Genomic DNA, 25,446 nt, shown 5'->3' with positions numbered 1-25,446 from the left:
CCAAGTTCTTTCGCCTTTCTGTGCTGCTGCTGCCCTGCAAATGTATCAGCCTCCTTGGCTCTCCGTTATTAGGGACAGAGCATTTAGCCCTTTGTCCTTTGCAAACTCTAATTCAGTAGACTTCAGAATTTGACTCGAAATAAAGCCACAAGTGAAAGTTTGACTCAAGTAGAGCCTTGGCTTCGACCACCCGAGTGTGGGTTTTTTATTTTTGAAAGACTCTTGGGAAAGCTTTCACCCTGAGAAGTGAAGTCTGCCCTTTCATCCTGTAAAGAGCACAGAGGGGGTTTAACGTTTGGTGGACATCAGCCAAAAGATGCTGCATGAAAGGCAGAAGTTGCGTAGTGGCTTTTCCAAAGCCTTGCTCCGATTTTTGCCCTCACCGAAAAGAAATAATTTATCTTTCAGAGAGATTTCAGAGCTGTAGGAGCTGTGTCCAGCGGGAGCACAGGAGCAAAGTCGGTCAGTGTGGCCGACTTCAGCGTGAGGCTTCACCCCGAAAGCAAATCCTCGCTGTTTGTCTGCTCTCTGGCTGCTTCAGCACCGTGTGCTCTGCCTTCCAGCTGGCTGAAACGGGCACGAAGCGTTGTTGCTGCCTTTCTTCCAAGGAGCTGGCAAAGCCCCGAGCTGCGAATCCTTCAGCACGGACACAGAAACTGCATCGCCGTGCTGCAGGTGGGGGTGGTACACGAGGAGAGGTGGTTGCACGCCCCATAACAGGTCCTGCTGCGTCTTTTCCTGCCAGATTACCCCCAAATTCCTCTCCTGGTGCTGAAGCTACCCCGAGGAGCGAACGCGTTGTCCCAACAATTTGCCATCGGTGTGGTGCAAGAGCTTTGAACTGGAAGGTGCACACGTTAGGTTGCTTTTGGCCATCTGTTTGAGCATCTCCAAACATTTTACAAAGAAATACCCCCCTGCACTGCCCCCTGCAAAGAAAAACTGGGAGAAGACCCCAATATCGGGATATATTTGGTTCGAACAATGTCAAATTTCAGGCTTAAATTAGTGAAGTTTAAGAAATGAGCACCCCTCTCCTCCTTGCTTTTATTCTTTTGTTGTATTTATCCTGTTCTCCCCCGTGTCCCACCATCCCTCTCTTTTTATTTCTTCTTGGATCCTGCGGTTTGGGTCTGATTGAAGCAGAGGGGTCAGGAGGGTTCGCTAAGAACCCTCGCTCCCACGCTCAGGTTTCATTTCAGAGTCAGATTTAGGAAACAACTTAAGCCAGACCAGCAAAAGATGCATTATTTATTTTATTTTACTTATTTATTTATTTATTTTTCCCCTTCATGTCTCCCAAGATGATTATTTGAGACCAGCTAGGGAGATAAATCCTGAAATAAATTTCCTGGCGGCGTGGGGCTGTGGGCACGGCGTGGGTGTCCCTGTAAAAGTGGGATGCTCGGAGGAACCGGCGAGATAAATCCGGTGTAATGAAGTCCTTCGGTCTTGTTACAGGCGAATCTGTAAGACGCTTCACATCCTGTCGAAGGGGAAGTTTCTCTCGATGATATTTCTACCCTCGGTTGCTATTTGTGACCCGCGAGGTCCCTCGTGGCTCACCGAGGAATGCTGCGAGCGGGGGGAAGTGGAGCAGATGAAGCCAATTCCCTGAGGTTGCTCAGGAGGTCTGAGCTGCAGCTGGGAATAAAACCCCAGTCATCCGCCACCCCTTGCTTTTAACTACCCTACGAGAATTTCCTCCTAGTGAGCTCCTGATGGAAACCGCGGGGCCAAATGAAGCGGGCAGATTGCAGTCGCTGCTGGAGGATGGCTGCAGCCTCGCTCTGCTCGCTGCTCATTTGGAAAGTTTCCTGCCTCTTCCCCTCCGGTGCTCCACCTTGCCACGTTGTGGGAGGGGGAAAAAAGAGTTTGAATGACCGTGAAGAGCCCAGATGTTGTGGCACGGGGGGCAAGGAAGCACGAGTGGGCTCCCCGTGATGCGCAGAGCTAAAAATAATGAGCACGGAGCTGCCTCCCCGCAGCTCGGTGGGCACACGCGCCTCTCCAGATGCATCTTCCTCAGAGCGGGGTGCAGGCAGGCGGCTTCGTGGCTTCGTTTCTCGGCGTTTTGATTTCTTTTTTTCTTGTTCTCAGAGTGCCTGCGGGCCCGAGGGGAGCTCAGAGCCCTGTTAGGTCCTCGGCTGGGCGCGAAACGGATGCGTCGCGAGAGACTCTGTAGGTGAATTGAAGATTGACGGGGAGGAAGGCAGCAGCCGCGTGACATAAGGCAGCAATAACCAGCTTTAACGAGGCTCAGATTGTGCAAGGAGTTGCTTTATTAGCTGCTGCGAGCACAGGCAGTGCCCTCAACTCATCCCCTGTCAAAGCAGCACCATCGTGCGCTCGCACGACGTGGTCCAGGAGGTACAGGTCCCTTGGGAGAGCCCGTCCTGGTGGCACAGGACCTGGACAACCTCCCGAAGAGCCCTTGGGACTTTTTGGTGACTTCAGGTCCGGGATAGCGATGGGGAGAGCACACCAAGGCGTTTGGGGGATGTTTTCTTACCTCGTGGGGTGTGCAGGGAGTAGGGAACAAGCGGAGCGAAGCGGCTGCTGCTCCCTGCAGCACGGATCGTAGTAACGTTGCTATGGCCACAAATCTCTCAAATTGCTGCAGCCAATTCACGAATTTCCTTCTTTTTTTTTATTACCTCCTAATATCGAAAACGAGCTGTGCTGCCGGAAACCTCTCCCAAGGAAATCTCCTACTGCCAGAGACGGCGAGAGCCGCGCCGGGGGCTGGGTGCAGGTAACGAGCTGTTGTAGGGGCATGCTGCAAGGAGAAGCTCTCATTTTGGGATGCTTTTGAGGCAGAAGTAATTAATTTAAACACCCAACTGCTCGCTTACATCCCGTGGCTCCCTGTTAATTAGTTAGCCCATCGCCAGGGTGATTGGAGGTGGTCCTGTGGGGGTTGTGTTAGGGCTTTGGGCTTTTGGCTGCGAGCAGGAGGCTCCTAAACACCCCTAATTCCTCTGTCACTGCCTTCGGTGGCTCTGGGCAAATGGTTTAGCTCTTCCTTGCCTTAATTCACTTAATTATTGCTTCCCAGCATCTGCAGGTTCTCATAATTGTGCTACTGGTCGTGCGTTGAGGCAGTAGCAAAGGAGATCTGTGGTCTTGCACAGGGGGAATCTCCAGCACGTTTCCCAGGCAATCTGCAGCCAAGCAAGCAGCAAAACTCCTCCTAAAACTGGATGCCAGCGGGTGGTGCCGGCGTGACCTCGTTGGCTTGAAATCAAACTTATTGTCATCAGTTTATCGATGTGATGCTCACTGAAACACCTCCTCGGTCCTTGCTGTCTTCAGAATCACGGGTTAGGTTTCACCGTGGTTTGAAATGTTGGAGCAAAAGCTTTAGAGCATAAAAACCTTGGTATTTCATGATTTTTTTTTGCCTATTTGCAGCGCGTGTTGTTTGAGGATCTGTGAGATTTATGGCTGTCCGACGGGATGGAGCATTCCTGCCTGGGAGGGGAAAAGGCAGCGCCCCGCGAGCGTCTGGGTTAAGGGTTTTGAGCTTTTAATGACTGCTGGCTTGTTCTGCTCGGGCTGGTTTGGTTTTGAGGCTGTTGTGGGTCCCTGTGCAGCGCCTTGGGTTTGGGGCCAGCGTCGGGAACAAGAAGCTTTCAGCACAGGGGCTGGGTTCAGCTGCTGGGTGATGGGACGAGCCTCTGAGGCATCCCAATTTGGGGCTGGAGGCAGGATCGGACCCAAGGCAGAAGCTGTGTGCCGTGCTCTCACCCCATTTTTTTCCTGTTTGGTTTGCACTTCCTTCTCCCGAGACTTGCGCTCACCATACCGATGTTTTGAGTTAATTTCTAAGAAAAAAACCACCCCTGTTTCTGCAGCTTCAGAGGCAGGAAATCCTCGTTAACTGCAGCGTGGCTTTATCAGCCTGTTCTCATGCTGGCAGCCTGAGCTTTGCCATCCCCAGTTCCCCTTCCCGTGGCTCAGCAGGCTTGGTGGGGCTGCTTGTAGCTCCCTGAGTGGCTGGAAACATCAAGGCTGTGCTGAACAGGTTTGAACCGCAGAGAAATTTGACAGAAATTATGGCTGGGGAAGTCCTAAATTCCCCCTTTCCCCACAACTCGCTGTCCTAAATGACTTTTTCTTTTAACCTGTGACCTTTTCTCTTGCCTTTATATTAGAAAATCAGTTTGAAGCATCCCAAATGTGTGTGAGGATCCTTCCCAGCCTCTCTGGCTGCCTGTAGGAGAGGGCAGAGCACAGAGCCAACTGCGCGTGGCTGCAGGTATTTCCCACCAGAGGTGGATCCCTGCCTCGGGTACAGATAATTCCCTATCATATCACCTAATAATCATAACCACCTGATCTCTATCACCTGGGTAGAGGAGAACGTGCTCCTTCTCACCCAGGACTCCACTTATTCCTTTCCTCTTTTGCTGGTCACCACCTCAGCACCTCCACTGAACCATCTCCAGTGCCCAGGACTTGGTTCTGCTCAGTGTCTGTAATAAAAAGGCTCTGCTGCTCTCAAATACAGATAATAAATACCTCTGATCCTCCACGTGTGTGTTTGGAGGTGCAAAAATGGGGCAGATTTCTGGGGAAATCTTTCCCAGCTCCCTTCCTGGGATCAGCATTCAGTGACCTTATCGCGTGCTCCAGCCCCGTCGCCTTTATCTCGATCGTTCTGAGATTACCTATCTGAAAGTGCCAGAGGGTTATTAATCAGCTCTGAAATCGCCACGTTAAATATCTCTAATTATTCTGGGGGCTTTCCAGCGAGCGGAAATTGATGCTGAAACCTGCACTTTCTGGCCAAGCTGTGCTAGGGTGCCCAGATCTTGCTCCGTGCCCCTCAGAGAATGAATTTTAGGAGGGACCAAGCGTGGAATAAGGTTTCTGCTCCTGACTCTTGCCTGAAGTTTTTAGGAAAGGGAGAACTTCTGCCAGCCAGGTGGGCCTGGCTCGTGTTGACAGCACAATTTCCCCCCCCTGGTTTTGCATTCCTCGTACAACCAAACCTTTTCTCTTCCCCTCCTGCCTCTCCATCATGGCCAGGAGGGTTTTCTCCTCCAGCAGGCAGAGTGAGAGCTTTGGTGACGCTTTCTGACTCTGCTGGGGGCTTTGAGGGGCTGACCTTTCCATCCCTGGGGTCCTGCGGGTCAAACCATTTCCACCTTTATCTTTCCCACCTGCTGCATACATAAAACCCCTCCAACACCTGGAAGAAGCCAAAAAAAGCCAGGTGCTGACTGCGCTCCTGCCCTGTCAGAAATAAGCAAAGATCCTGCTTTCGTCTCCCCTATCTCCTCCCATTCTCTACATTTCCATGTGAGTTTTCTTGGGAAAAATACTCATTTTTTGTTCCCTCTCCTGCAGCAGAACAAGCAGGAAGGGCTGAGCCGTGCCATCGTCTGCATTACGCAGCGCTGATGCAAATCTGAAGCTAAATTCAAGCTTTAGACGGTAAAAAGCTGTGACTTGGAAGAGCATTAAAGCCGTGTTACTTCTACACGGGGCTCTTTAAATCATAAATATCATATATTTTACTGATCTGCAGAGGAAAGCTGCTTACAGTCAGTGGATGGCGGGCAAGGGAATCCGCTCCCCACTCCGGATGCCTGGAGCTTTGTAAAGACATTTTCCACAGTCTGCTGCACGCATTGTAGCAAGAGGGCAAACTTCGCTGCCACTAACTTTGCCCTATTATTCCAATCTTTCACCCCAAAAAACAAAAATCCCGAGGCTCGTTACGCCGTGCCTCCGAGGACGCGAAGTGCCAGCCTTTCCGTGGGGCCAAATTTCCCAAAGATTTGCATTTTAAATGTATTTTTTTTTTTTAAAAAGTGTTTTTAAGGTTGAGGTTGGAATGATACGGCTTCCATCTGGGAGCTATTTTAGTTTAAATTTGCAAAAACGTGCTCTCAAACACACGCGAAAACAGATTGTCCTTCCCCGTGTACAATCTCTCAAGGCGTAGGTATTTTTTTTATAGGTTTAGAGCAAGAGTTACTGGGGCTTTTAATCGAGCATCACCCATAAATTTCCTCTATGGATCATTTGGGGAAGATTAATAGGGGAAATGTGTTGATAGCAAAGAATATGAAGCTCTCCCTGTGCCCAGGTAACTCAGTAGCCATAAAGTTGCCGGCTGGTTTCGCCTGAAAATGGGATGCACTCTGAGAAATCCCTTATAAAAATCCCCTATAATGTTGGAAATTGAGTGTACCCGCACAGGAGCACACGTGCTCCACCCTAAACACCTCGAGAATTTACCAGCTGGTCCCTGGTCAGGGTGCCACCAGGTTTGTGCAGTGTGGGATTTGGTGCAGTATGGGATTTTGTGCAATATGGGATTTTGTGCAGCTCGGATACGGGGAATAGATGAAGGTGGTGGGTGATGGGAGGCAGCAAGGTGTCTGGGATTTTTTCCAGGGGCTCCTGGAGACTTTCCAAAGAAAAAAAAAAGAGCTTGTGGATGATGCAAAGCCCTGATTATGGAAACGCTGCGTGTCACAAGAAGCGTTTTATCTTCTTGCTCTGATGCCCTGCTGTGATGCAGGATGTTTGAAGAGAATTTGGCTTAAAATGTGCTTGTTAGGGTGCCTTGTGTAAAACTGGTACCTTCACAACGAAAATGGATGTTTTTGTTTGCAAAGAGGTGTTTGGGTGCTGCGGAACTCCTAGGGATGGGTAAAATGGTGAGGTTTTCTTCCAAAGGGCTACAGGGCCTAAACAGGATAACGAAACAAAACAAAAACTGCAGGTAAAGGTGGGTAAGGAGAGGAAAAGAGAGGAAAAAAAACTGTTTTCAGTTGCTTTTGTTTTGTCAGCCAGGAGTTGCGCTTTTGGGGAAGGCTCCAGTGAAAACGGCTCAGCTGCTTTGGAGAACGAGGCTGAGAACAGAGACAGCTCCAACGATTCAAAAGGAAAATAAAGAGGAAAAAAAAAAAAAAGAAAAATAAAAGCACGGTGACCGTTGGCCTTTAAAGCTGCCATGCCCCCACTCCTGGGAGCAGTGATTTGACGTCTGGCAGATGTCTCCTCTTGCAGTTCCCATGAAAATCCACCAAAGTGGAGCCAGCTTGGAAACGTGGAGGGGGAAGGAGAAAAGGAGGAGGAGGAGGAGGGAGAAAAGCTGCGTTGCTTAAGCATCGCTGAACACCTCCCTCGAGCTTGTGCGTGTTATAATTAAAGTTATCAGTGAGAGCAAAGACCTGCAGGAGTCCTGGCTGGGAGGAGAAATGCGTGAGAGTCCTAGAAAGATGTGTTTGTCTTAAATTCGGAGGCTAATGCTTAAATTTGCCAGTTTTTTGAGTTATTTTCATCTGATGGTCAGTAGGGAAGCAGATGTGTTTTTAAGGATGGTTTTTCCCACTTAATTCATTTCTTTTTGTCTGTAGCAAAAGGAAATGGAGTGTAACACCCAGTGGTAGAGGTGTGGGGTGGGCAGAGGAGGAGGGCATGCCCAGCGAGCCCACCCCAGTTCCCAGAACAATTCCCAGTTCCCAGTAGTTCAGGGGCCAGCGGTGCCATCTGTGGGGACTGGGAAATACAAACAAAAAGGATGTTTTCACTTCCCAAAACTGCCTGCATGGAAACATTAGCAGGGCAGCTTATTTAGCTCCGACATCCGTGTGTTAAAATAGACGTGGGAAAAGCTGGAAGAGCAGCGGGGCAGTGCCTGGAGGGGGGAGAAAATATATAGGCTTGAAATCCTTACATCTCCCACTGCCTTTGGTGGGTTGAGGGAGGAGAAAACACAAATCCTTTGCACGGAGAGAGGGTGCAGGATGCTGCCGAGGCTGGCGGAGGTGAAATTATGAAACAGGCACGTGCTGGGGTCCACCACTGGAGGAGATTCCCGGGAAGGACTGGCTTTCTCTCTCTTTGGCCAAGCTTTGGCAGCTCTGGAAGCTGTCCTTTGGCTGAAAGCAGGTAACTGGGCTCACCGGGGGGCACGCAGCCAGGTATTTTCAGGTCAAAATGAGTTTTTCCTCGCCGTTGCCTTCCTCAGAGGTAAGAGTAAGAGGTCCTGACACTCCTTAGGCATCACCTTATCAGCTCAATGGGCTGGCTTGGGGACGTGGAAGGAATTTAGGGGGCTTTTAAAGGGGATCTTGGTCAGTTTGGGATCTCAGTAGTTATTCAGTCTTGGAAAAGAGGACCTCCAAGGGACGCTGGAGCTCCTGAAGTGGGTGCTGGGGACAGCCAGAGCTTGCAGGTGGGCATCTCCAGCATGTGAGCTGCACGGTGCGTACAGGGCACGGTCCTTCTCGGCTGGAAGGGGATCGATTATCAGCTCGGATCCCTTTTCTTTCTGCTGACTCAGCAGCTTTTAGGGCATCTCGGAGCTGTTTCACCTCCTGTGGTGAGTCCCAGCCCAGACTGGAACAGCCTCTGGACTTAAAGGGTAGGAGCAGGCTGTCGGAGCTGATCTGCTGCTGGCAGGGTTGGGCTGGGCTTTTGGGAACAAAAAACTCATTTCCCAGCTTGTTGCTGGGAAATGAATTGTTTTTGTTAGCTTCATAACAAGCTGAGTTTATCCCTGCTCTTCACAAACTTGTTTTAAGTGCACGGCACTAAATGGCACTGGAGGATACTTGACTATAACAATTTGCTCTCCTGACTCCCTCTCTTCCCTATTTTGCTAAATTTGGCCGTTTTCTTTTACTGTCCCTTTCAATGTCCAGTGAAAAGCTTTTGCCTTCACCCCTCGCTACCAGAAACATCACAACTTGCTTTCATCTCCCCCTCTCCATGCAATTACAGTTGCACAAACCTAAATTTCTGTCCTTGCAGTGCGATCCTAAAATCTTTGCCTTGCCCAGCAGGGTTGAATTTCCCATTTTTTAGGATTTTCTCGCTAAATAGAAAGCGGGTGGCGGATGGCTCCATGTCTTCATCACCTCACCCCTCTGCCCACATCAATTAGGGTGTTGCACCCTCGGATGATCTCCGCGGGTGTATTTTTGTGTTAGGTTGCTGCTGGAGGAGCCTCAGTGGATATATTCAGCTCCCTTAGTGCGGGGGATCGAGCTGAAATAAGGGTGCTGAGAGCAGGTTTCGGATGGCACAATAGAAGGCCGGACAATGCGGGGAATAATGACGGTACGGGCAGAGGAATGGAGGAAAAAAGGGACGTGGATGAGAGCGTCGGAAGGAAAGAAAATAGGGAAGCGAGTGGATATAATTGGAGGGAAAAGGGGAGATGAAAGCAGGTTGTGATGGTTTTGGTACCAAGGGGCGAAGGTAAAAGCTTTTCAGTGGGCACCGAAAGGAACAGCAAAAGAAAATGGCCAAATTCAGCCAAAGAGGGAAGAGAGGAGGGCAGAAAAGCAAATTCTCCTTGGCCATGCCCTGCTGAGCCCTTTAATCCCCCTCTGCGTCCTCCTTCGGTCTCCACGCTGGAATTTCCCCCTTCTCCATCACTTTTTCCTCAGGGACACAGCTTCGCCTTGCCCAGCTGTATTTATTTTCCTTTTCCAAGCGATCCTTGCTCATCCATCGCTGAGCACGGGCGTGCTGAGGCTCTCTGCAGCAGACATCTGCTGCTGGCTTCCCTGCCACAGCCAGCAGCGGTGAGGCTCTGGGATCGAGGCTGGCGGTGCTCAGCAGAATAACCAAGGACGGAGCGACATGAAAAAAGTGAAAGTTCATTTTTTTGGTTTGTTTTCTTAAAAAAAAAAGCAGCAGCAACTCGTGTATCAAAGATTAGAGGGGTCGTTTTCACACTAAATATTTCGATCCCCCCGGATGCCTCCTGGAAATCTGGAAAGACCTCAGCTCGCCGATGGGTAACGCATCAAAGCAGCACTTGCAGATGGCACGGGGGGGTCGTGGGGCTCTGAACCCGTGCCCAGGGAACGGCTACGGCCGTGCTGAGAGGCCGTCTGACCAGCTGCCTCCTTTTGGACGGCTCCTTGCATCAAAGGTGACCTGAAAGGCTTTTAATGCAGTAAAAAACCAGCAAAAAAACACCTCTATAGCTTAAAAATCCCGAGCCTGGTTCTAAGGCTGCTGGCGTGGGGCTGAAAACTCCCTTCTAAGGCTTCCATCTCTGCAGGTCAAATAAATGACCTTCAGAGCATCGTTTCCTGCAGAAACCTTCCTAGCAGAGGTGCTTTTGAGGCACCAAATAAAGCTGCCTCAGCCTACGGAGCTTGGGCACCGAGATCCGCAGCCGGCGAGGCTGCCTCCGCCTGCGCCCCGAGCACCGAGCACCCCGGTTCAGCTGCCTCTTACCCAACTCAGGACCTGAATCGGGACGAGGGAGCAGCTCCTCGTGCATTTCCAGCTGAGGTTGGTCACAGGAACTCACTGCTTCGGCCAAAGCAAACTAAATTGGTTTTTAATCGTCGGTAGCGCCGAGTCCAGCAGGACCCCGAGGCGGTGCCTGGACAAAAAGCAGATGCCTGCTGGCTCGGGAATCTTCACAACGCTCCTGCTTTTGCCAGCTCTGTTTGAGGCTTGCCTCTGCCAGCCGGGTCGCATTCCAGCCCTACATCCATCTCCTCCGGGGACGGACCCAGCAGGAGAAAGGCGTTACCTCGGCATGGCGAAACAAACCCCGCAGGGCTTCGGATGTTCGCGGCAGCTCCTGGGATCGGGGCTGGAGGAGCCGAGCTCCCCACCTCGCTCCTGATGTCCCTGTGATGCTCAGCAGCACCTCTGGGAGCTGTGCCATGGAAATCTCGAGGTCTGAGGTGCTGTCCCGTGCCCCTCGAGAGGTTTTTTGGCCTCTGTCCCTCACCTAGGAGCACCAGCAAAGCGGCGCGTGTCCATCCCGGGCATGGCACATCCCACCTGGGGACGAAGGTAAAGGAGAGAAGCAAACTGGCACTGGGTCTCCTTCAATGCCAAATACCAGTTCTTTAAAGGCTGGGGCTTTTCTTTTTGTGCTTTTCCTTCTTTTTTATTTTTTTTAAACAGCAGCTTGCTCAGGGAGGGACCTTGTGACAGCACCTCTAAAATCCTTCAGCTGCTTGAATCGCTCCAAGGAGCCAGGCAATAAAAGAGCTGGAATAAAACGTATCCCACAATGTCCTTCACTTCTGCTGACAACTGCAGTTTAAATTACTGCTGCAACCTTTTAGCATAGCTAGCTTGTAAAAACTAATAAAAAATAAAATGAAGTCGTAACAGCTCCTTGCCACCGCTTCTCCGAGGGGGAGCAGAGAGCGAAGCTGCCTTTCTTTTCGGCCGAGCTGGAGGAATGTACCAGGACTGCTGCTGATGTTGTGTCCTGATCCCTGGCATTAATGCAGCTTGTAATTTTTACATTTTGTTACACGGTGGTTATGGGAGAAGGGGGCTTTGCTTTTATTGTCGGGTGTTGTTCATCCCATGAGCACCCTAATGTTGTTCAGAGCTTGCATGAGAATTGCGCTCCGGAGCTGGCAGGGGGAGAGGTTGGTTTGGGTGACGCCAATTTGGGCGTCCTATTTCGTGGGGGGCTAAAGGTTTCTTTCTGTTTCTTTGTGCTCTGAATTCTTAGGTCCCACATGTCTTGGGTTTCAGGGACCCAGAATAAGTGGGGTCACCGAAAACCTTGCCAGACCTCGGTCAGGGAGCCAGGCAGGGCTGCGGGTAGTGTCGTTCAGCCTCAAAGCGTGGATTTTGTGGGGCACAAGGAAGCAAAATCCTCAGCTGCGGCTGTTGGGTAACATCTTCCCTCGTCGTTTCTGAAGAACTCTGGAAAGGGCTTTGCAATCCGGGGAGGAATCGGGGGCGGAGGGGTCACGGCTCTTGGTTCCCGTTTCTGCAAACATCTCAGAGCCTCGCGCAGCTGGAAACGCGCCACGTCCCGCAGCTTGCCAAGCCCGAAGAGCTCTCTTCGGGGTATGTTTACTTCTTCAGAGCTCAGAGATGCAGGAATTGGGAAGCCTTTTGCCAGCAAACGATGGAGGCAGCTTTTAAAAGCAGCTGCCAGTCCCGTTGCCGGAGCCCAGCACCGAGCCAAGCTGCTCCTGCTCCGCTTTGCTCCCCGTGGGGAGCGCCGGCAGAGCTCGGGCTGCGAGGCTGGAAAGCATTAACGAAAATAAGGGTGGGAAGAGGGAGATTTGGGAGCTCTGCTCGTGCTCCTCGCCAAAACTACGACCGGCCAGAGCTGTGGAGGAGCCCGGAGGCAGGATGTGGATGGCCCCGACGGGCAGCACCAAACCAAAAGGAGATGCTGCCCGCTGCAGGGGTATCCGCTGCTGAATGGCTGTCCTCAGTAGCTAAAGGTATTGTGTTTTGGGTCAGTTTGCTGTGTGTTTAGCTGCTGAGAGCTGACGTTTTCTTGCAGCAGAAGCGTGGCTGAAGTGAGATTAGAGCTGGGGAAAAGCCTGGCTGAGGAAATGTTGGGAATTGCTGGGCTTGGGGCTGGAGCTGGAGGGAGAGCTCGTGGTGCATCGCGGAACAGCTCGGGCTGGGCGGCTCGCGGTGCTCCCCTTTGACCTTGGCACTTAAGGAATAAAATTGACTTCTTTTTTTTGGTGGGAAACGGTCGAATGGATGTGACTGCAGAGCTTTTGGTTGCCAGGTGCTGTCGGGGAAATGTTTTCCGTTAGGGGAGCTGGGAACTGCGAGCCGCCTTGGAGCTGGCGACCCACATCTCGTCCTGTTTATCTACAAAGAATTGGAAATATCCCTTCTCCAGGCTGTCTGGTGTAGGGAGAGCTATCAGTAGCTGTGCCTGTTTCCTCAGCTGGTGTCAGTCCTGTGGGAGCACTGGGGCTGCAGGAATCTCTTGTTTTGAAGTGGCCTGGAAGGAGAGTTTTCACCAATTTGCTATTAGGCGGCGTCTCTCGAGGCGATGGGTAATGAGTTTCTTAAATACACGTGGTCTTGTTTCTGTTCTTATATTAAACAGGAGAGGAACCCTTGAGATCAACACTTAGAGGAAGAGGAGAAGAAGAAGAGGAGGAGCTGATGTGATGCCGGACAGCTGCGAGCCAAGAAGCGGTGCAGAAGGTAAGGCGTAAAGGAGCCCTGCAGCACCAGGCTGCGCCGTGCCCGACTTTAAACTGCTTCTCCCCTTGCTGTATTCTAACACCAGAACATCACAGTGGTGTGGTTTTCCAGCACCGTTCTCCCTTCTCACCATACCCATTAAAGTAATGATGAGAGATGGGGAAAGCTTCGAAGAGTTGGGCAGCACCGGGGCAGTGTCACCGTGGAGTCTTGCTCGACCCCTTATATTTTTTGGCCATCCGCTTTCATTCAAGCATTTCTTATTTACTCCAAGTCCTCGCCAACTGCAGCTGGCAGAGCCGCAGGGGAAGAAGCAGCGTTTCACGAGGTTCTGATTCCAGCACTTTAAATTCTGGCTTTAAAAGCAGCACTGGATGCTGCTGATGCTCTGAGCTCGCTCGCTTGATGTCTCCGTGCCTCAGGACCCGAATCCTGGCGCTCAGCAGGGAGGTGAGGATCTGAAACCACGTGCGTGATCTGCAAATTTTTCTTCTGTAGTTTCATTCCTTGAGCAGATTTTTGTCCCGAAAAGCTTTGTAACCAAGGTAGGTTCGCCGTGTAAGGGTTGGTCCATGGGCTGCTGATGCTGGGGCGTGTGGTTGATGGGGGAGCACGGGCAATCACACCGCAGAGGCTGGAGGCTGCTGCCAGCAGCACATTTCTCCTCCACTTTTCCTGTCGCTCCTGTAGTGGAGCCAGAGGATGGGAATTTGGGTCCCTCACTGAGAGGCAGACCCTGGGGTATTGCCAAAACCACTGAAGAAGCTGGGCTTGGGTGAAGGGGAAGTGGCTGGAGCACGGCGTCACTTCTGCCTTCAGGTTTGGCTCCTGATCCTGATCGTACTCCTGCTCCTAGGAAAACTTGGATGAAATGCCATGGCCCAGACCGCAAGCAGCAGACTGGGTGCTCGCGAGGTCCCGTTTGGCCTTGAACTCTGCAAATCTGTGAAAAAATCACAGCTGCAGCCCTGCTGACACAGTTCAAGCCCCTGCTTTGACTTGCTGTCAGAAGATTCCTCCAGGAGCTCCGTGTGTCCTTGTGTGTCGTGCTCGGAGCATCTGCTCCGGGTGTGCTTGGCTTGAGCTGCTTCCAGCAGAGATTTCGCTGCTGGTTTCCTCCAGGAAATGCAGCCCTGCAGGATGGTGCTTAGCTGTGGCAATCGAGCCATAATGGTGCTCGTTTCAGTTCCCTTTTTGTTGTTAAGTTCCCTTCTTGTTTCGTTCGCTGTGTTTTAGCTCTCTGCCTTCCCCCAGCTGCCCGTCTGCGTACATCTGGGGCGGGAGAGGAGGTTCTGCCTTGTTGGAGTGAAAGAGTAAATCCTTTTTGATTTATTCCAGAGCAGCCCTCGAGCTCAGCTCCCGTGAGAGCCTGCTGACTTGCAGTTCAAAAGCTCTCACTTCTTTGAGGCCAGGCTCTGGTCTCCCATCTTGCCTCAAAGTTAAGCTGAAAGAGAAAAATCTTTTCTTCTTTTTTAAAAAAAAAAGAGGGGAGAGCAAATAAGCGTGCTGCGTAAGGGAAGCAGCCCTACCTGCAGCAGGAGGGAAAGCCAGCGTACAGAATTTCGGGTTAAAATCCGGTCGGTTCGTGTCGGCTTTATTTTCAAGGACCTAGCACATTGTTTAGGAAGTGTTTGGCCGGGATAAATACTTCCTTCCCAGGCAGTGCACTTGGCTGGCTGAGATCCAGCCCCTGAGCTGAGCCTACATTAAAGCAGGTTTGGTGTTTAAAGCCCTACACGGCAGTGGTACTTCTGATCCCGAATTTCCTGCAGATCTGCCGATAACGAGGTCTGAGAACTCAGCTCGGGCCGGGTTTTGCACGTGCTCGCTGCCAGCTTTGGTCCTTGCACTGAATTTCACTGCAGGCAGGAGCACAGCTCACCATCACCGACACGTTTTTTTAGGAAGAAACACAAAAAGGACATCTCAGGGGAACATTTAGACCTCACATCTGCATTTTTTGTTTCTTTCTGCCTGCTCTGAGCCTTTCGAGGTGGAAGCTAAGCTGCTCGAATGCAAGCTCTAGCATGCAGTGCAAGCTGAAGTGTGGCTTTCTAAAGCTAACATCATCCCATGGAGCAGCACTAGCTCTGAGCAGCAGTTGTTGTTCATATCAAATAGCCATCTTGACATAGCAGAGGGATGGGTTTTCACCTTAAAATGCCTGATATACTGGGCATTAGCAGTGAATACGGACCGTGAAGCCCCATACTGATGACAGGCAGTGCACTCGGAGATGCAGACAGCTCTCTGTCATATATAGATGTAAGTACAGTGCAAAATGAGTGTGTTATTATAAAATAAGTGAGGTATTATATGCTAGTTGTCTCCCTTAGGACCCTTCTTAGGCTGTATTTATGCAGTCGTTGCTACAGCTGTGTTTGCAAGGGCAGAGGTAATAACCAGAAGACCTTTAATATATGGGACCCTCCTTGGAAAACCTGCTTTTCCCTGAGCAAGGTGACCTTGGCTCTGCTTCTAACGGGGGAAAGCAGCACTGCGGTGGAAAGCAGCTGCTGGTCGGTGCCGTGAAGGCTTGGTCAGATGCCAGCAGAAGATAAAACACAGGTTGGGGCGGTCTGCAGCTCGAACTGCAAGTGGGGTTGTCAGCCTTGCCATACAAAAATCTGCGTGCTTTTCCCAAGTTGTATATACCAAATACATCCCTGGGAGGTGTGTATTATTATTATTTTTTTTTTTAATTTTTATTTAAATAACCGGTGATGGTGTGGCACAGTGGGAAGAAAAACAGCTTTCCTGCCTGCCTCCAAGGATCGCAGTGAGCTGAGCAGTGGGTACCAGCTAAGCTAGCCCTTACAGGCATGGGAAAAACCCCGCATGATGTTTTGCAAGCCATTCTTATCAAGCTTACCATTTTCAGAAACTATTTCAAGGTTTTCTGGTCCGTGGAACGCAGGTTTGTGTGCCCTGGAGAACGCCCCGGTGTTTCTGCCCCCTTTTAGGAGAAATACCTGCAGAAAGCCAGCTGCAACTGCAGTCATTTTCTGGCACGGCTGCGTGCAGAAAATCCAGTGGGCTCCGGTTATGACCCCAAGCCAGGTAATGCAGGCTCTTTAGTCCTGTCACCACTTCTCCTGCTCTTACTTCAGCGGAGCAGAACCACACACCGACCTTCTCCCACAGCTCCTCATCCCGAGCCAGCGATGAAGTAGGAGAATGTTGTGTTTTTTTTTCCCCAAATCGAATTTGAAACGCGATGACTGCACCGTTCTTCAGCAGCCTCCAACTTAACAACAAAGAAACTTCGCAGAGCACTTGGCAGGAGCCTCTGTACATAATTTAGATCATAATCAGATGCATTAACACATTTCAGATGGATCTCATGGGGGCCGAGAAGACGAGGTGTGCTGGGTAATTTCTTCCCAGATTTCTTTACCTGATTGTTTATGGCGCTGGGGGACTTCATTTGTGGCCCAAATGTCACCAGCAGAATCCTGCTGCTTCGTGCGGCTGCATTTAGAGGAGCTCGGTGCCCGGCTTCAAATCACCTAATTGGCATTAGCGTCAGTCTTTTCGGCTGTGCCTGTGTCATAGGGGGGGAGGACGAGAGGAACAAAAGCGGGGACCCTGTTCTGCAAATTGTTGAATTTCTCCTGTGCCTAAGGCTCGGTGGGAGGAGCAGCGTGCTTCACGCTGAGCACAATCAGCTCCGCTTCCAGAGGGCTGATATCACGGGGGATGCTCTCCCTCCCCACCTTTTCATTTCGGCTGTTATACATAAAGCAGCTCTGATTTTATAAAGCACCCGAAAGCTTTTGGGCACTCCACGCGAGGAGATGATCAGAGATGGCTCACGTCGCTCCGTTGTTTTGTCAGGAATCCACCCGTGCCGAGAGCGTCCTTGTTGTGAAATCTTCCCTTCGACAGAAAATCCTGCTGCTGCTGCTTTGATGAATGATGTTTTGCATTTCTTTCTGCTCTGCTGGGCTGTATTATCCCCTCTGAAGGTGGGAAGTGAAGTTCCCTGACGCTTCGCTGTCTCCTTTGTACGTGCTGCAGTAATAACCCATCCCACATGTTTCATGGGCATTTATTTCTTATTAATGTTTATCAACCAGTGTAAAATCACAGTTCACATCCCTCCCCTGCCGTGGGCTGTCAAGGCCAGGCACAGGTGAAATGCCAGGGCTGATAGCCTGCTCCCTGGGGTGCAGGGGCACTGGGACCAGTTGGAAAGCCCCAGGGCTTTACTGGTCTTGTGGCACAGCGCATTTGGTGCATTTACCAAAAACCGTGTGGCCAAAACAGTTTTGGGAGCAGAAGATCCTTTGAAGGCCAGAGGAGGAGGAACACAGACGTCTGTTTGGCTGTCTCCCTCCTTTTTTTTCCTTTTTTTTTTTTCCTTAGTAGTTTATCAGTATTTCCCCAGGAAATGATGGCACTCGGCATCCCGGGTTAGCAGAGGTTTTAAAGGGAGTTTTCCAACAGAACATAATTAGGATGAAAAGATGGAGAGCCTTAAAAATCGGAGGTGATTGGGCTGTTGACTTTATTTATTTATTTTTGCTTTTTTTTTTTAACTTTTTTTTGTTGTTGTTGAAAATATCCCTCGTCCTTCACTATTTACACCCAGCTCACGTGCAGGCTCTTTGCTTCCAGTGCCCAAATTACCAGCCATGACCGATGTCCTCTCCTGAGGTCTCCTGCAGGTACGGTGCCCAGCTTATCTTGATAAGGACCAGGGGATGTTGCTTCAGCTGGCACAGCTCTGCTCCTGCTCTGCTTTGGCTGGGGCGCTGTGGAAGGGCCCTGAGCTTGCCAGGACAACGAAGGAAAAACAAGCATTTTGTTTCCCATTTGCTTAAGATCTACGTGGGTTGGACTGAGGAAATATTGATTTTCCACCTCCCTTCGTACCAGAACGCTGCGACTGTTGAAACAATTGCTCAGCCGAAACTATTGGATTACCTCTCGCTAAAGCGTTATTAGATTTGGGTTGCTGTGTTGTCAAAGCTCAGAAGATAACAGCTTGTTCTAGCTTTTTGTCTCCAGACAGCATAGCGTGAAGGAAGCTGCTGTCTCTGCCTTCTGAGAGCTGGAAGTGCCACCGCTTACCTGGAGTGGGTATTTTCCAGCTGCTATATTCCATCACATAGGTTGGGGAGCCCCGTACCACTCCTACCTGGAAAAGAAAAAATTGGTGAAACTTTTCCAGCAGTTTTGTTCACTTTCCGGCATTCTGAAACGCAGCATTTAAAGTTTTTCTTTTTTGCTGCATGGTTTGCTTTCTGAGGCATGGCTGGTCCTTCTCCTTTACGGTAAAAACTCAATTTCAAGTGGCTGTACTGTGCATATCCACGGGATGCTGCTCAGGTGTTGTGAGGGAAGGCACAGGCTTCAATAAGGAGGAGGAAGAAGGATTGTCCGGGGTCAAGGCATGCACAGAAGCCAGCTCTTCGCTAAACGTGGCCAAGGTTTGCAGAGGGGTGTGGGTGCTTGCAGTGGAGTAGCTGGGTCTTCCAGAGGCTGTAAAACACAAGTTTTTGGCTCTGAGCAATCTCTCAGCAAGGTCTGGTGACCCGTGGGGCACCTTACACCCCCAAATTAGCAGCCCAGCCCTTGCCTGAAGCCTACTCATTCAGCAGAGTACGCTTGCGGTATGCATCAAGCTGTGAATTATGTGGCAGCGTTAATTACAAAATCATTTGCTAACCTTCAGTTTCACAAAAATACAACAAAAAGTAAGTTTACCAGCACTTAAACGACTGCTCCCATCGAGCTGCAGAGGTTTAGAGAATTAAGGGAAGAGCAGCCAGCACCTGGGACTTCCAGCCTGGTGTGCTGTGCCCCTGGAGGCTGCTGATGTAAAACCAGCGACTGGCGTTGTTTTTCTGCTGGATCAAGACCTGTGAAATCAGGAAGCCAGCCTTTGACTTAATAGACCATAAAAGGATGAAAACTGTGCTTTGAAACCCCTTCAAAATGGGTGTGCTAGGAACTATAGATTTTTGTCTGCCGTGGATGTCGGTGAGACAGCTGTTAGAGCAAGCTGAAAGGGAAATGGAACGGAAGAAAGCTTTCAGCTGTGGAGAAACTCAATTGTTGTGCTTTCCAGTGAGAACCAGAGAGCTGAATTCCTTGATTTCCTTTCAAGAACCAGTATCGAGTTTTCAGAGGGATAAAGCTTTTTCTTTCCTTTTTTTTTTTGGTCACTTAGTGACACCTTGAATTCAAAGGAAGTGTCTGACCTGTTCTTTTTCTCCTCCTCCTGAAGTAACCAGAAGGAATCCAGTCCAGGCTGTGCACACCTTGTGTGCATCTCCATATGTCGAGTACATGAGAAGATCTGGGGAAATGGTTATGTAGTGGTTGAGCGGAGGGATGGGAAGAGAGGACTCCTGAAAGGAGTGTCTCTTAAAATGCCTCTTGACATTGACCCAACCCATCAAATCGCACGGTGTTGCTCTCATGGATGGTTATCACCTCCTGCAGGCATCAAGTCTTATGACAACTGAAGCACCTTGAATTTTAACGTGAAATTGGTGCCTGTGTGTAACTGACCAGGTACGTTCCTCTCTCAACCTCCAAACTGTGGAGGAGAGGAAAATGCTGAGATTTCCCCGTCTCCAGGTTGCCAGTTTAAATAAGAGCTTACGAAGAGGTGTTTTTTTTTTATTATACATGAGAGCTTTATCCATTTTGGCTAACTCCAACAATGACCTGCAACTTCTCTTCGGCATTTCTTTAACGGGTAGAACAAGCCTTGTTGGAAGGGACCTCTGGAGGTTGGCACAACGTGCCCACGGTAAGCCTGTGCTGTTCTTGATCACCTTCTCACCCTCCATGCCCATGGGAAAGGCTCCCAGGAGGATTCACTCCATCCATGCCTCCTCAAGCTGGTGCTGGCATCCCTCGCCGGCTGCCTTGCCCTCCTCTTCAGCCCTACAGATGCTCTCGAGCGAGCTTCTGCTGTCGAAGTTAATGCTTGGAAACTTACTGATAACCTTGGCTTCTTCTTGACTTGGCCGCTCGCAGGCTTTCATTGCCTTCGCTAATAAAGCCTTTACAATTGCTTAGAGACACTTGAAGTTGTTAGCGTTTAAATAAAGGGATTAATTTCGGGCATCCCGCCGCTAAACTCGTTCCTTCTAATTTTGAGAAAGTCTGTTTTCCTTCTGAGGTGCAAAGAGGCTCTGCAAAACCAGTTAACTGGTATCAGCTCAATGGACTGGAACTCCTCCTGAGGAGCTGCTGGGCTCCTCTGCATCGATTTACACTTGCTGGGTGATGGAAACAATTACCTTGGCTCCGTGAAGAATAAATAGAGAGGGGTCTTGGCCATGAATACAGGAAGGTGCAGCAGGAGTGCCTGCCCCTTAAACCCACTACTGCTGATGATTTTATCAATGATTCTGGGTATTTTAACCTTTCCATGTCTTGATTTCCCTGCCTGGAAATTGTTTGCGTCTTCCTTTTGGGGTTTTTGACGACTGCTTAGCTATAACGTACAAAATGCTGTCAAGGTAGGGTGCCAAGTGAATGCAAACCATTTTATTTTTAGTGCCTTTTGAAATCTTGGACTTTTTGTTCTCCCTTTTATCTGTCTCTCTCTTTAATCACGCAAAATGGAAATCAACCCAATCACAGCTGCTGCTGGAAAAGAATCATTAGGCCCATCCAGCTGGCTCTCTCGGGGCCAGGGTGGGATTGTTCCCTCCGCTGCCTTTCAGAAATACTTTATCTCACTTAGTCTTGTGTGTGTTTGTGGAGTGATGAGGGTCTTTCGCTCCTGACAGCCCTCTTCCTTGATCCGAATGGGGAGGGCTTTTTTTACGTGCCTGTAAGCAAATGGACATCAGGCACCACCCAAAGGGACCTGGGTTGGTTTTGGAGTCCCCCAGCAGCCATTCCAGCAGGTCCTCTGCAAGTTTTGTCTTCAGTTGGGTCGTCTCCCTTGGTGGCGTCACTTCCTGAGGATGTGAACGTAGAATCAGAATCATTAAGGTTGGCAAAGCCCTCCAAGATCACCTGGTCCAACCATCCCCCTACCACCAATGTCACCACCAAACCCTGTCCCCAGGCACCACGTCCAACCTCTCCTTGAACACCCCCAGGGACGGTGACTCCACCACCTCCCTGGGCAACCCGTCCCAACACCTGACTGCTCTTTCTGAGCAGAAATGTCTCCTCATTTCCAACCTGAACCTCCCCTGGCACAACTTGAGGCCGTTCCCTCTGGTCCTATCACTGGTTACCTGTGAGAAGAGGCCAACCCCAGCTCCCCACCCCTTCCTTTCAGGCAGTTGCAGACATCAATAAGCTCTGCCCTGAGCCTCCTCTTCTCCAGACCAAACACCCCCAGCTCCCTCAGCCGCTTCTGACAGGACTTGTGCTCCAGGCCCTTCACCAGCTCCATAGCCCTGCTCTGGGCACACTCCAGGGCCTTGATGTCCTTCTTCTTGTGTCCTTCTTGTAGTCCTTGAGTACTGAACCCAGTACTTGAGGTGTGGCCTCACCAGAGCAGAGCACAGGGGGACGATCACCTCCCTGGCCCTGCTGGCCCCACTATTCCTGACACAAGCCAGGATGCCATTGGCCTTCTTGGCCAGCTGGGCACCTCATGTTCAGGAGAGTATCAACCAACACCCCCAGATCCTTTCCCTCTTCACAGCTTTCCAGCCACTCTCCCCAGATAAGACATGGAAGCTGCCTGAGGTGGAGACAAGCCCGTGGAGAAGGCCTCCTGCTTGAAGCCTGGACAGACGTCCTGTCAGTGGCCATGCCTTCTTCTTCGGTGCCTTCTGAGGCAATTCACTTGCTTCAGCGCCTTGCAGGAAGATGGCATTTCCTCAGCTTTACGTAGACTTTTTCATAAACATTTTGGGCCAGCTTCTGTCTCCAGATGAATTCATGCTTGTGGGTGCTGTGCAGAGCCATGAGGTGCTCTGGTTACTCAGCTATGAACGTTCAAAGGGGAAATGGGGGGCAGAGACAAAGCCTGTGCCACCGCTGGTCCTGGTCGGAGAGCTTGGAAAGCCCGAGCAGAAAACATTGTGGGTGTGATTCGGCAGCACGTTATCTTTTTCCTCTCAGCAAAGACCCGAGTCTAATTTCAGAGGTCAGAACATGCTCTCACCTGGGCTTTCCAGGGCTTTTATACGGCATTTGTAGAGGCCATTACATAAAATTAGCTTGCTGCTTGGGGAAAGCTGATATTAGCGCTGTATTAGGACTCCTTTCAGAGCTTTTGATGATCATTTACTTGATGGGCTCCTATTCAGGCTCATAGGGACAAGGCAGAAAATGGAAGACAAATAGCATCTGATGCCGCTTCCCGACTGAGATGAAAATTGGGTGGGCTTTTTGGCAAAATCCCAGGTCTCCCGGGGTATTTTTTTGGTGATTTGGGGTATTTTTATGTGTTGTTTTTTCATCGTTGTTTGTTTTTTAACATGGATTGCTAATGACACTGTCCTAGACAGGTCAGTGGACTGCCTGTAGAGCTGGACTTCATTTTCTTTGCCCGTCCTTTTGGATGGTCCAGACGTGCTGGGAGCATCGGGAAGCAGAGCATGTGATCCCGAAACAGGCTTAAACTGTAACATGCATCCAGATCTGCTAAGCAACAGCATTGACACGTTTAAATAAATCTGCTGTTGAGTAATATAGAGTGACATATTGAGAGCAATTAAAAAAAAAAAAAAGAAACGGCCCAAATTTGGGAAATGACTGGAATGGAAACACAGCGGAGATGTTACAGAGGACTTCAGATAAAGGAGAGGGAGGGCCAGTCCACAAAAGCAGTGTGCTGGAGAAGCAGGATATCCATCACGAAGGACGAGACAATAGCGGAGGAGCAGATTTATGCTGGAATTGTCTCTTGGCAGTAGGAGCCTTGTCGTTGTACTTCTCTGCCAGCGCTGGTGGTCGCAGGGATTGAAGAGATTTTCCTGCCTGCTTCAGAGAGGAGCAAGCGGTGGGATGTTGCCCCTCTTAGAGCAGGTAAGGTGGCAGTTCCTCTTCCTTTTTTTTTTTGTTTTTAACAGCTCAGACTTCATACAGCTGAGAACGTACATGATGGATTGCTCCAAAAATGTATTATTGGTGAGAGGCTTTGTTCTTCAGGGGCTCACACAACTTCTGTTTTGCAGTGATTAGGGAAAAATTGTTGTGACTAGGCTGTTCTGTGGTTCAGATCTGGGTATTTTGCACCAAAGCAGCTGGAAATGGGCACTCAGGAGTAAGGGGATGAAGTGGGTAGATCAATTTGGTCTACTATAATTTGTCTGTAGTAGACCTATAGTAGTACTACAGTTTGGTCAATAGTTTGACCTGTAATAGTCCTATAGTTGGGTCTACTACAACCATCCTTGAGCTTTTTTGTTACTTTTATGGGATTCTCCACAGTGGTCAACGTGAGTTGTGAATTTTGTGGCTGTCTGAATGGCTTCGTTCCAAGCTGATGCCCCGTGGCTGTCTGCATGGCACGGCCACGGTGAAGTTGGGGGCTGTGTTGCTGAGCCCTTCAAAGTGTTTGCTCACAGGCAGCTTTCCCAGGCTCCGGGAACGTCTCCTTTTCTTGGCTGGTTATCAGGTATTTGCTGTGGACACGAGCAGCTTTTGGCCAGTGGATGACAATAGTTAACTTGCACGCTAGCCAACATATTAAGCTGTTAAGCATTAAAGGGAGGAAACCGTGCCGTCCTTTGCTATATTTTTGAGATCAATTGCCATTTGTGGCTCCCAAGGAGGGAATATTGAGGCTGCACAGCGTGAGAGATGCTGGCCTTGCTCTCCTATCCAGAATGACTGATGGAAATGGCCAGAAGAGACATTTATCCTTGTGTATTAGGACCTCTCAGCAGCTATTCTACAAGTGGTTCCTGAAGGTGGTGTGAGTTACAAGTGGCTTAATCTTTGGGATGATGGCTGGGAGGCAGCATCTCATATTGGAAGCAATTTCTTCCTCTACGAGAGCTTGGCTGGCAGCATCCCACTGCCCATTTCGGGGATGCTCTGAGGATGCTTGGCCCCGCTTACCCAGCAAAAGCAGCTGCTGCGCGTTGCAGATCACTGCCTGGAGTGTTTTTAAGCCTGGGGCATCCCAGCCAAAGCAAGTTCAGCCTTCCCAGATATACCCTCGCTGGTAGCATTTGGATTCGCTTCACCTTCTGCTGTGGCTGGGATTACTTGGGCAATCCCCAAAGTGCAGAGCTATCAGCCACGATGTCCGTGCCACATTTTTGAACACATAACTTGAACCCATCAGCTGTTTTCACTCAGAATGAGAGGGATACAGCTCACCAAGGCATTAACTCCGTGCAAATGCCCTAGAAATAGAAGTGAGGCTCTTTACTGGGTTTTGGAGAACCCCGTGAAAGCCTGAAGACATCAGACAGTGAATATCGGGGCTTCATTTGTGCTGGTGTTCCCTGCAGTGCTTTTTGGGGGTACACTGAGAGAGCAGATCGTATTTTTTGCCTTTTATCAGGGTTTGATAAAAGTGCTAGACTAAATGAATCACCAGTCCAGCTGTTTCTCCAGCTAGCTAACGGGACACTGTTAGGTCTGGGAGAGCAGTTGGGAAGTGCCTTCGGACCAGGCTCTGTTCTTGATGGGTTTTGGGTTTCAAAGGGAGAGGATTTTAAAAAAATATATAAAACAAAAAAAAATAAAACAGCTCACCCAAGGAGTTAGGCTTTGATGCCTCGGCCTGCAAGGCAGCGTTGAAGCTGAAAGCTCTCTTAGTGGGTTTCAACTTACCCAGCCTAAATCCTTCCCTTAGGATTGCTCCTGTTGGAAGCACAGGATAAAGTTTTCCCCTTTATTTCTCCCTTTTGCATTTTTTTTTGGTGGTGCGAGCAGGCACGACAGCAGCAAAGCACCTCAGAGGCTGAAGCTTTTGCCACGGTGAGGAGGTGGAGGTGTGGGGAGGGGAAGGCAGGAGAGCCCCAAATGGGGAAGGTGGGATGCAGGCAGCGGAGGAAAGGTGGCAAAGAAAAGTGATCTCGGCAGCTGCATTTTGTGCGGCTACTCCTGCATCCTGCAGCTGTTCATTAGAAATTCTGTTTATGCCACAGGGAGTTTTGGAGGCTCTGAAGCTGACACAGTTTTAATAGACAAAGACATTTTGAGTGCAGCACATCTGCTCTGGGATGCTGAGGAGCAGCCTCCATGCTGCAGAGCCATTGGGGGAAGCGTTTCATTATGCCTCTTTTATTTTAAGCTCTCCTCTCTTTCATCCTAAAAAGTAATTTTTGAGGTCAGAAGAAGTGCTGCGTCTGCTCACTAAGTTTGCAGCCGTTAACCAGCCCTGTCTTACTGCTCCTAATATCCCGAGTTCCTAATAACTGCTCCTAATAACCCGAGTTCCCAGCCCCGAGAGTTTGCAGCATCGCCTTTTATTTGAAGGATCCCAAAGCATCCACAGAAGTGGCCGACTGGAAGAGTCCAAATAACAAGGAACAATATGCAAGCTGCGTTGATGTTTTATAAAACCAGGGAGTTTTGCTATTAGGGGTTCTATTTTTTGTCCCTAAACCCCAAAACCTG

General features: G+C 50.0%; 1 protein-coding gene across 2 annotated transcripts in view; it reads left to right on the top strand.

Annotated features, from left to right (window-relative positions):
• The first annotated feature begins 2,446 nt into the window (after positions 1 to 2,446).
• EXTL3 (exostosin like glycosyltransferase 3) overlaps positions 2,447 to 25,446 on the top strand; it is a 51,636-nt gene continuing 28,636 nt past the window's right edge. Inside the window, exons 1-2 of one of the 2 annotated variants that reach the window (XM_032184290.1) lie at positions 2,447 to 2,755; positions 12,833 to 12,933. The gene's annotated coding sequence lies outside the window, so the exon portion shown is untranslated. Of the gene's footprint in view, positions 2,756 to 11,946; positions 12,204 to 12,832; positions 12,934 to 25,446 lie in introns of those variants that run through there. The other variant, XM_032184289.1, reaches the window with a different exon arrangement.

Source organism: Aythya fuligula, chromosome 3 (genome assembly GCF_009819795.1).
Source record: "Aythya fuligula isolate bAytFul2 chromosome 3, bAytFul2.pri, whole genome shotgun sequence".
NCBI lineage: Eukaryota > Metazoa > Chordata > Aves > Anseriformes > Anatidae > Aythya > Aythya fuligula.
The sequence above is the reverse complement of the archived record's forward strand: the minus strand, read 5'-3'. Positions and strand labels throughout refer to the sequence as shown.